Below are 9964 nucleotides of genomic sequence, written 5' to 3' on the forward strand. Positions count from 1 at the left end.
TAGAGTATGTCATCAGAAACTTATTAAAAAAATGTTAATACTTGGTATTGATCCCGCAATTGTAAGATGGGTTGAAGCGTACTTGCGCAATAGGTTGCAGTTTGTTGAAATAAGTGGCACACGTTCTTATCTTTTACGCGTATCCTCAGGTGTGCCACAAGGCTCCGTGTTGGGACCTCTACTCTTTTTAATTTATGTGAATGATATTGCAACGGTTGTGCCTCCTTTTGTTGATGTAAGGTTATATGCAGATGATTGTCTGTTGTTTTGTCATGTGAAAAGTGTTTCTGATCAAATGCTCCTCAATGATGCTCTTCGATGTATTGACAACTGGTGTGAAAAATGGGACATGAAAATTAATTTTGATAAAACTGTGTGCATGACAATTTCAAATAAAAAACCCCCTTAACTATAAATACACAATAAACAATAGAGAAATTAAGAGTTATAATGAGCCTAAATACTTAGGTGTTACTATATCCAGCAGTTTAAAGTGGGACAAGCATATTGACAATATTACAGGACTGGCGAAGCGAAAGCTGGGTTTTCTGAGAAGGAAACTCCGTAATGCACCGCCCTCTGTTAAATTGTTGGCGTATAAGACTATTGTTAGACCAACGCTGGAGTACGCAGCTATCATCTGGGATCCGCATACTAAAACTGAAATTAACAAACTTGAACGAGTACAAAGATTGGCCGCGAGGTTTATTTATTCAAATTACATGTGAACACAGTCTGTATCACTTTTGCTTGCTAGGGCTGACCTTCAATCGTTAGCTACACGTAGAAAAATAGCTCGCTTAAAATTTATTTATGACCTGTATCATAAAAACTACAAGCTGGATCCCAGTGTATACCTGCGCCCCCCAGGACGAGTATCGGCTCGTACCAATCACTCATTTTCTGTCCAAGCATATGTACCGCGGGTGGATGTATTTAAGTTTTCGTTTCTGGTGCGATCCATTGTTGACTGGAATGCGCTTCCTCCCGAGGTACTTACAGGATGTAGATCCTCACAGGATTTTCAACGACGGCTGGACTTGTTTTTTGCCTAACATTGTTTGTGTATTGTTAACCTGTTCACCTTCCACCCCTGCTACAGCCCGCAAGGGCTAGCAGTATTGTAAATAAATAAATAAATAAAATATATAGGGAAGGCAGGGAGGTTAACCAAGCTTGGCTCGCATGGCTACCTTACATGGTGGGGAAAAGGGAGAATAATAGAAAGGAAAAAGGTAGAAAATCATAGGAGTGAGAAAAAGCAGGATGAATAGTCAGCTCGAGACTGCACATCACGGTCTCGCACTGTTTTTTCGCAAGCGCTCGTGAAGTCTGGTTGTCCTTAAAAAGTACAAGAAGGTTTTCGTGGCTTTGCGCGTATGAGAAACCATCGGCCAAGCTACCAGAATCTTCTTTTCTGCAAACGGCCGTGGATCCAGCTGACAGAGTTAGGCTTCCATATTATCTTGTTCAGACTGGTATGCTGGACAGTGGCATAGTGAGTGCTCAAGCGTTTCCTCGCAGGCACAGATGTTGCATGCTGAACTGCTCGCAATTCCAAGGAGACGAGAATACACACTCATGAATGCCACGCCCAACCTGCTGTGACATAGAAAAGTTTCAGCACATCATGGGAGCTCGAATGGCAAACGAAGTTGCAAGTTTGGGTCGATCAAATACAGGCGCGCGTGGGAGAAACTTGGCATATTTCATTGAGGAGATATATACGGCGAGCAAGTGATTGTAGTCACCTTGCAGTGTGCGTTCTCATGAGTGGTATTAGCGGACGCAGGTCTTGGTCATGAGCCGATTAGGCATGACGATAGTTATAGTGCAAGAACAAAACGACGACACAGAGACAAGAAGGGCACGAAGGACACGAGCGCTCGTGTTTTTCGTGTCCTTCTTGTCTCTGTGTCGTCGTTTTATTCTCGCGCTATAACTATCGTCATGCCATACCAATTAGCCTAAGCTGCCACACTTCTAAGTTACCAATTAGGCGGCTTCATTCGCGTGGTCATTGCCGACAATTCTGCAATGACTTCTTAACCATTCAAATACAATGTCGTGACCTTCCTCGAGCGCTTCGTGGTAGTCGTACCTTATCCGATATACCCGTGCTGCATAACAAACTGTAGTGCCTGTAAGGCTGACCTCCATTCACAAAAGATGGTCCGTTGAATAGGCTGCTGCCGAATAATGTAGTTGACTGCACCTTGAGGCGCTGTGAGCTCTGCTGCTGTCGACGTGGTGGTGTGAGAACACTTGTACTGAAGCAACACATTACCAGATGGAACAACCACTGCTTCTGTAGAGCTGTAGGAATAAGTGGAGCCATCGGCGTAAACATGTATGTGGTCAAAGTACCTTCTGTACTTGTCAATTGCTTCAGGGCTAGCGGTGACATGCATGCCTTCTTAACGATACCTGGAACCGATAATCGCACGTCAGGTTGACGGAGACTTCATAACGTAGCTGCTGAACGCATCGCAAGTTTGAGCCAGGCGGTAATGTGTCCTGATGTTTCGTCACAATACCGCAGAACGAAGAATGGGGCTTCTTTGCTGTGAAACACACTAAATGATGTGATGGAAGCCGTGATAAATTCTGAATGTGAGCTCTCAGCGTCTCGACAAAGATACGCGTCGTGACCGGCTGTTCTTGTGCGATAAAAATAGTCGCCACTGTCGATGAGCATCTTGGAAGACCAAGACCGGTACGAAGTACTTGGGCTTGTACGCTCTGCAGTGCACGAATGTTTTTCTTGCACGTGCTGGACAGAGCAGGAAGGCTGTACTGGAAAAGTTCTAGAAAGAGGGCTGTATGAAACTGTAGCATGCATTGCATAGAAGGGCCCCATGATTTACCGGCAACTAAATTGAATACATTCTCAATGCAAATGCGCATTTTCTTCACGTATGCGACATGTTGAGCTCCAGTTTAGGTCACGATCTACAATGACACTGAAAAATTTATGACTGCTCTTATATGCGATTGATCTGCCATCGATGCACGATGGGTGGAAAGGCATCGGTTTACGTGTAAATGCCACCGCTAAGCATGCTTCTGTGGCGATCGTCAAACCTTGCTGGCAAAGGTATGCCGATGTCATTGTTCCCGCTTTCTCTATCCTTGCGCGCACTTGAGGCTGTGTCATGCCAGATGTCTAAATGCAGATATCAGCAGCATAAAAAGATATATAAGCCATCCGTGGCAGCATTTCGTTGAGCCCCACCAGAACCAGCTTGAAAAAATTGGACTCGAAACGCCGCCTTGTGGCACCCTACGATTTGTGAATTGCTTATACGAAGACAAACATTCAGTTAGAACGAACATGTATCGATTTGTGAGGTTGCTTCTTGCCAATCGAAAGATACGACTATCAAGTTCAGCTGCTTCGAGAGCATTAAGAACAGCCTCGTGGGTCACGTTGTCATGGGCACCTTTCACGTCTAAGAAAAGAGCTACCAACAGCCGCTTCTTAGATTTCTGTTGCTGAACAGAGGTCACTAAGCCAATGCATGACGCTATCAATTGGAGAACGACCTCGTCGAAAGCCAGCCATATCATCAATAGATGTTTCAATGTTACAGGTACCGATCCATGCGTGTAAGCTACATCCTCCCCATGTCCTTGCCGTCGCAGCTTGCTAGTGCTATATGTTGGTATGATGCCAAATCCAATGGAGACTTTCGGGCTTCAACAAACGCACTAGGTGACTGCACTTTCACTCATCAGGCACCATTCCATCGTGCTAAGACCTATCAAAAATGTCCAGGAGACAACGCTGCGCCTCCGGGCCTAGGCGACGTAGAGCAGCATAGGTCACTCCATCCGGACCTGGGGGCGATGAGCACCTGCATGTGTTCAATGCTGCATGAAGTTCTTCCATTGTGAATGCCACCTCCATATGCTGATCTCGTGTGACTGTAACGTCCTGTGGCAATAGATCGATCAATATAGAGATGTCTCCGGTGATGTTTGCTCAAAATTCACAAGAAACATCAAGCTGTGAGCGACGTTGGTGTAGCACCAGAGCAGCGAAGGGATCACGCTGATACGGATGCGAGTGAATACCTCGAAGAGTCCTCCGTACGGGAGACAAAGGCTTTCGAGGGTCGAGCGAGTCACAAAAACGCTTCCATTGTTGTTCCTGGAGTTTGTGTATACGACGCTGGATTTTTTGTGCGTCTGGCATCTCTGAGGTCATAGATTTTGCGCGTTTGTATCGTGTTTCGGTACGCCAGCGGACAGCTTGAAGTTGCTCCACCTCTTGGCCGAGTGCGATACGTCTCAATTCTTTCGAGTATATCTTCGGGGAAATCTCCATCGCACAACCAATCACTTCTTCAACGGATTCCGGTGGTTCGTGCATGCACTTACGTTCCATTTATATCTGATACTTTTCCCAGTCTTGAGTTTCCTGGGGAAGGATGATCGCCAAGACCCCTGACTGTCACGTACGTGAGGATATGGTCACTGTAGTGGGCTTTGATATCTGTGAACCATTGGACTTTTGTGACAATACTATGCAACACCAATTTCAAGTCCAGGCAACTGCTCTAAGTTACTCCTCAGAGATAAGCCGGGCTGCCGTCGTCGAGCACCTGAGGCCCATGCTGTGATGCGAGATCAAGTAGATTCGTGACCTTTCGATTTGTCCTGATGCTTCCCCACAGTGGATGATGGGCGTTGAAGTCACCCATCAATCTCCGAGGAGATGGAGTAGTCGAAAATATATACTTTATATCTGTTTATCTAGTAGACGTGATGGTGCTATATAAACGTCAACTTTTTTAACATATGGACACACGTAGTGATATCCATAGTGAGACTCTACTCTTGGGTGAACATAAGTGAGTTCTTCATGGATGTACACATCAACTTGACTTAGGTGAATGCACGATGAAGAGACGAATGATTCATAACCCGACAGTCGGGGTATTTTTGAAAAATGCGGTTGACAAATGACGATGATGGGAAACTGCTGCTATCAGGGTAGCTGCATCGTGATTGTGGTGGGAGACGCCTGTTAGAGTGCCAGTTTTCATTGCCATGGCTCTTGTGTAGTCAGGTAGATGTCCAACCTCCGGTTGGGGAGCTTGAAGCCTGTCGCTAGCCCTATTCTACCTTTGAGCTTTACTGCATTAGCGTTGAAGGTTTCGATGCCGGCTTTTTACTTTTTTCGCTAAGTAAAACGGCCCTGCCCGTCCACCACATAATATGGTATCGAGACGTTGACGGAGCAGCACTCAGCCCTTCCAAGATGAAACTGTTTATTTGGCCGAACTTGTGGCCGGCAAATGGAAAGTCAGACAACAGTTATATGCAGTGTACAATGATAGTCATTAACTCAACGTTCGCCGGTGATAAAGTGAGCATCGCTGTAACATGCCGTTTTTATACACTGTACACCAAATTTTTTAGCGTTGTTCCTGGCACTCAAGCTCATTCTGGATAAAACATCACCTTTCGCGTTCTGTGTGTCATCTCAGCAAATTATACGCAAATAATTGATTGATATGTGGAGTTTAACGTTTCAAAACCATCATATGATTACGAGAGACGCGGCAGTGGAGGGCTCCGGAAATTTCGACTACTGGGGTTCTTTAACGTGAACCCAAATCCGAGCACACGGGCCTACAACATTTTCGCCTTCATCTAAAATGCAGCCACCGCAGCCGCGATTCAATTCCACGACCTTCGGGTCAGCAGACGAGTACGTTAGCCACTACACCACCGCGATGGGGCAGTAATCTCAAAGAAGCGTGAAGCTTTCGCGAAATTTTCACGAGACCTGCACAGCGCGTGACAGAGTTTTCGTTGGGGAAAGACCGATCAATATATTGTTTTAAACAAGATACGTGCAGTCCAATGTGATTATGAGATGCGGTGGATCGAAAAGTAGTAGGGTCCCCCCAAATTTAGAATCTAGAATCTTTTAGCGTGTACTTCAATATAAGTATACTGGTCTAAGTAATTCTCGCAGCCGCCATAGCCGTGATTGCATCCTACTACTTCCGTGTGAGCAGTCGCTCACCATGGAAACTAGACTATTGTGGCTAGTGGTTAAATAGAATGAAACTGCATAGCCGGGCTAATTACACTATTACAAATTTGGCCTAATGCATGAATATTGCTATCTCGACCTTTTAAATTACCATTTGCTTGCGGCGTAACAATAGTCAACAAAGGATGACAAACTTTATGACTGAGAAATTATGTTTTTCCAAAATAACCTTATGTAGTGTTCGCTACCCAACTTTTCTTAGTTTTAGGAATTGTTGCACTGGCTTTTAATTCACATTTTTTCAGTTATTTTTTTATTTTCGTCTATTTCTCGAATTTATAATAAACGTTTTTAGCTTGATATATAAAAGCCATTTGCTTAGCAATTGTACCTAAGAGCAGCCCAATTGTTTTTAGATGCACACATATAAAGTACTTTTTCACATTTCCAATTATTCAGTACATGAATTCAAAAGATATCTACTTGAACCTAATGACACTGGACTGGCCAGACATCAAGTGCATCCGAGCAAAACCCGTGTTGAAGAACAAGACTGCTCAAACTTTGTCACAGACTATCCTTATCAAGATGGCGATCGGGGAGGTCATCATTTGGTGAGCTCTAATAATGAAATATGCCTAACCATTGTCTTTTCAATCCCCTTCAAGTTTATGTGACCAACTTTGTAGTCAAGTTATCTATGAAAGAAAAAAAAGAAACGCGGGACTCAATGCTTCAAACGTGCGGTGAAAACATGATATCATAATACGAAGATAGTTAGATGAACACTCCAGCTATTTTTACAGTGAACATCAAAGCCTCTTTAAGGCTCCGCATGATTTAGTTGTAGTCACAAAATTGGCTCAAACGTCTTCTATTGAAACGTGAGTAAAAAACTGGGCAGCGCTGTTGGCCATTTACGCTAAAGAGGAGGAAAAATGTGCCGACCATCTTCATCGCACGAACTAACCATGGGCGGGACAGTGTGTGAGAATAGCAATTTGGCGAAACGAGCACAACCTGCACATGTCTGGAATCAGCAGTGTTTGCAATGCCCTTGGGCTATAGGTGGCGCAACGTACAATCTAGGACGGCTGCCGAATTAAGAACAACCCGTGAACTCGCATAGGAAAAGATAGGACGCACGGACGTATGCCCCATGCTGCTTTCACCGGATGTACTATTGATCATGAAATGAATGTATATGGCACCAGAGTGCTTTACTGAACGATATTAACTACTAAATATTCACCACCTTCTTTCTTGCCGTAGTGCGAAGGGTGGTAGTTTCAGCTGATTGACCGTGAAGCAACGACCCTTTGTGTAATTCTTCACGTGCTACCAAAAACTGTGCGAACTCGAATTGATGTACGAACTGAACGGCACTCCTAGATTATTTGTGAAAAGCCTGCCTGATGAATTTGCCGAGAAATCGGCCACTAGTGAGTAGCGCGTCATCGCAGCTGCACGGGACCGAATGTACACCATACGATAGTTTGCAAACGTATTACGCCGTCGTCACTATTTGCGCTCTGAGCACCATGAAGTTGGTTATACAACGCAACACAAGCAGTGAACTTCCCATTAGCAAGCACTTGTGGGACAGCCATGATGAGAATCTAACAGTGTGCAATTTACAGCACACGAATGATGCAGTTGTCATCAGCGCGATCACAACAAGCATATCGAAATACACGCGTACGCTTTTCGCGAAGTTGAAATAATGAAAATTCGTTGAACGACAACGTCGTTCGGACGGTACCGGTGAAAGGCGAAAGTTAGCCAAGAAGCGTGGACTTTAGTCGTAACTGCACCTTTCGTTGCTCTAACCTTTTCGCTTTGCTGCGTGAGCTCGAATGTGTTGGCATCATGCGACGCTTCGTAATATCCACTGTATATGGGACACATGCAGTGCGCAAAAACATGCTTTTTGTTTTGAGCTCACTTATGGATTGATTGAATTGTGAGATTTAACGTCCCAAAACCACAATATGAATATGAGAGACGCCGTAGTGCAGGGCTCAGGAAAATCGACCACCTGGGAATCTTTACCGTGCACCCAAATCTGAGCACACGGGCCTACAAATATTCCGCCTCCATTGAAAATGCAGCTGCTGCAGCCGGGATATGCACCCGCGACCTGCGGGTCAGCAGCCGAGTACTTTAGCCACTAGACCACATTTGCGAGGCTGTTTTGAGCTCACTGAAGGATATTGTACACTAAATACAACCATTGTGGCTTATGAGCGTGAAAAACTTGAACGCACAAAAGACGCGAAATGCAACTCGCTGCTCGTGAATTATAAGCTGATCGTTCACCGCCACTGCCACTAAAAAGTCACAGCTTTGCCGCCAAGGTGAAGCAATGAATGCGATAGCAACAAAGGAGAAAGTCACGCACCCGAATGTAAGCACATCGAAACGTTCACCACATTTCTCACGCACAAATTACGCACAGAACCTACTCACACGTACAGATGAGCGCTAATCAGCGTGTCAGCTGTTGCTTCACTGTGTCTGAAAAGTGTGCCTTTTTGTAAACAGAGACTGTGCAACGATTTCAGTGACCTTTTTGCGTTCAGTAACTAAAAAAAATCCTTCCAGTGAAAGCTGGAGGGCAGCCATGGCGTACGATCCCTCCCCCCCCCCCCCTCTAGATAACCGCAAGCGAGTTAGCGACCATCACCGTCCTCTCAGCGCAGAAAAAAGGAATTGAAGGAAGGCGTGGTGCTAGAAGACTTGCTGCACTTTTTTTAAGTTTGGAACATTGCCCTTCCTGTTGCCCCGGGTCGGGCACCACTCTGCTTAAGGTGTCACATGCTAGAACATATAGGACGAGACTGCCAGGCTTCCCACACTGGTGGCGACTGTATGGACATGAAAGTCAAGATTACGCCAGGCGTCATGCCAGAGTAACACACACCTCACTGCGAACAGACGACGCCCAAGCAAATTTAATACACTCCGAGGCGGTTGAGAAGTTGGCCTCTGCCCGCAACTTCATGGGATGTGACGCAAACGTTCAGGCGACTGGAGAAGAGACAGACTACGTACCAACGCAAGGTGGCAAGGACTCAACAAAGGAAGCAGATGAGTTGGCTTAAACAGCCGGCCAGCAGGATATTCAGTCAAAGAAGACACGGGCACCAGTGGCGAGATGGGTACACCAAAAGCCAGGGCAAGGTATACGGAAGCGACCGTGAGATGTGGAATGCGCACCCGAGTGGAAAGCACGGAACGTAACCTGAAATGCCCGGAGCGTCTGTGACATCGCATCGTGGGCTCTATGAGTGAAAAATATGTCCTAGAAACCTGGTCGCTGTCATTGTCATCGGTTCGCGGTTCGGGGACAGAATCAAGACGCGTGAAACCCTGGTTTTCTCACTGCACGGTATACGAGACATGGTAGGCGCAGTATGGTAGTTTCATCCTTATCATCAAAGTGACTAGCATGACTAAGCTTCTACGCATTGGTACTTCTGAATGTATGTGGCCTAGGAGCGCGTCCCAAACAGTACCAGTTGAAATGCCTGTAGCACTAAAACGACCTTGACTTGCTCGCGGTCCAGGAGACAAAATTTAGTATTGAGGACGTGACTGATACCTGGGTATCACAATTTTCATTCTAGTGAAATGCATGTACGAGCCATGTGGTGAAAACATCAGCTGGATGTATCATTTTTAAATGCGAAGAATTTCTTAGCGAACTTTGAGCGTACTATCTATCTAGCCACCTACGACTTTTAGCTCTCCTGGTAATTTCGATAATGGTATCAATACTAAACTTGGTATAGCGTAACAAGACTGTACGAGCAACATATTCGATTAGTCAGAATACGAAAATCTTAAATTGTATGTCATGAATGTCGTGATTTCATGTCACTGCAGCTCTTCCGGTGATTTTGTTCACATGGCATGGTGCTAAACTGCTGTGGTATGACAAGATTGGGTGGC

The sequence above is a fragment of the Rhipicephalus microplus genome, chromosome 8 (genome assembly GCF_043290135.1).
Source record: "Rhipicephalus microplus isolate Deutch F79 chromosome 8, USDA_Rmic, whole genome shotgun sequence".
Taxonomy (NCBI): Eukaryota; Metazoa; Arthropoda; class Arachnida; order Ixodida; family Ixodidae; genus Rhipicephalus; species Rhipicephalus microplus.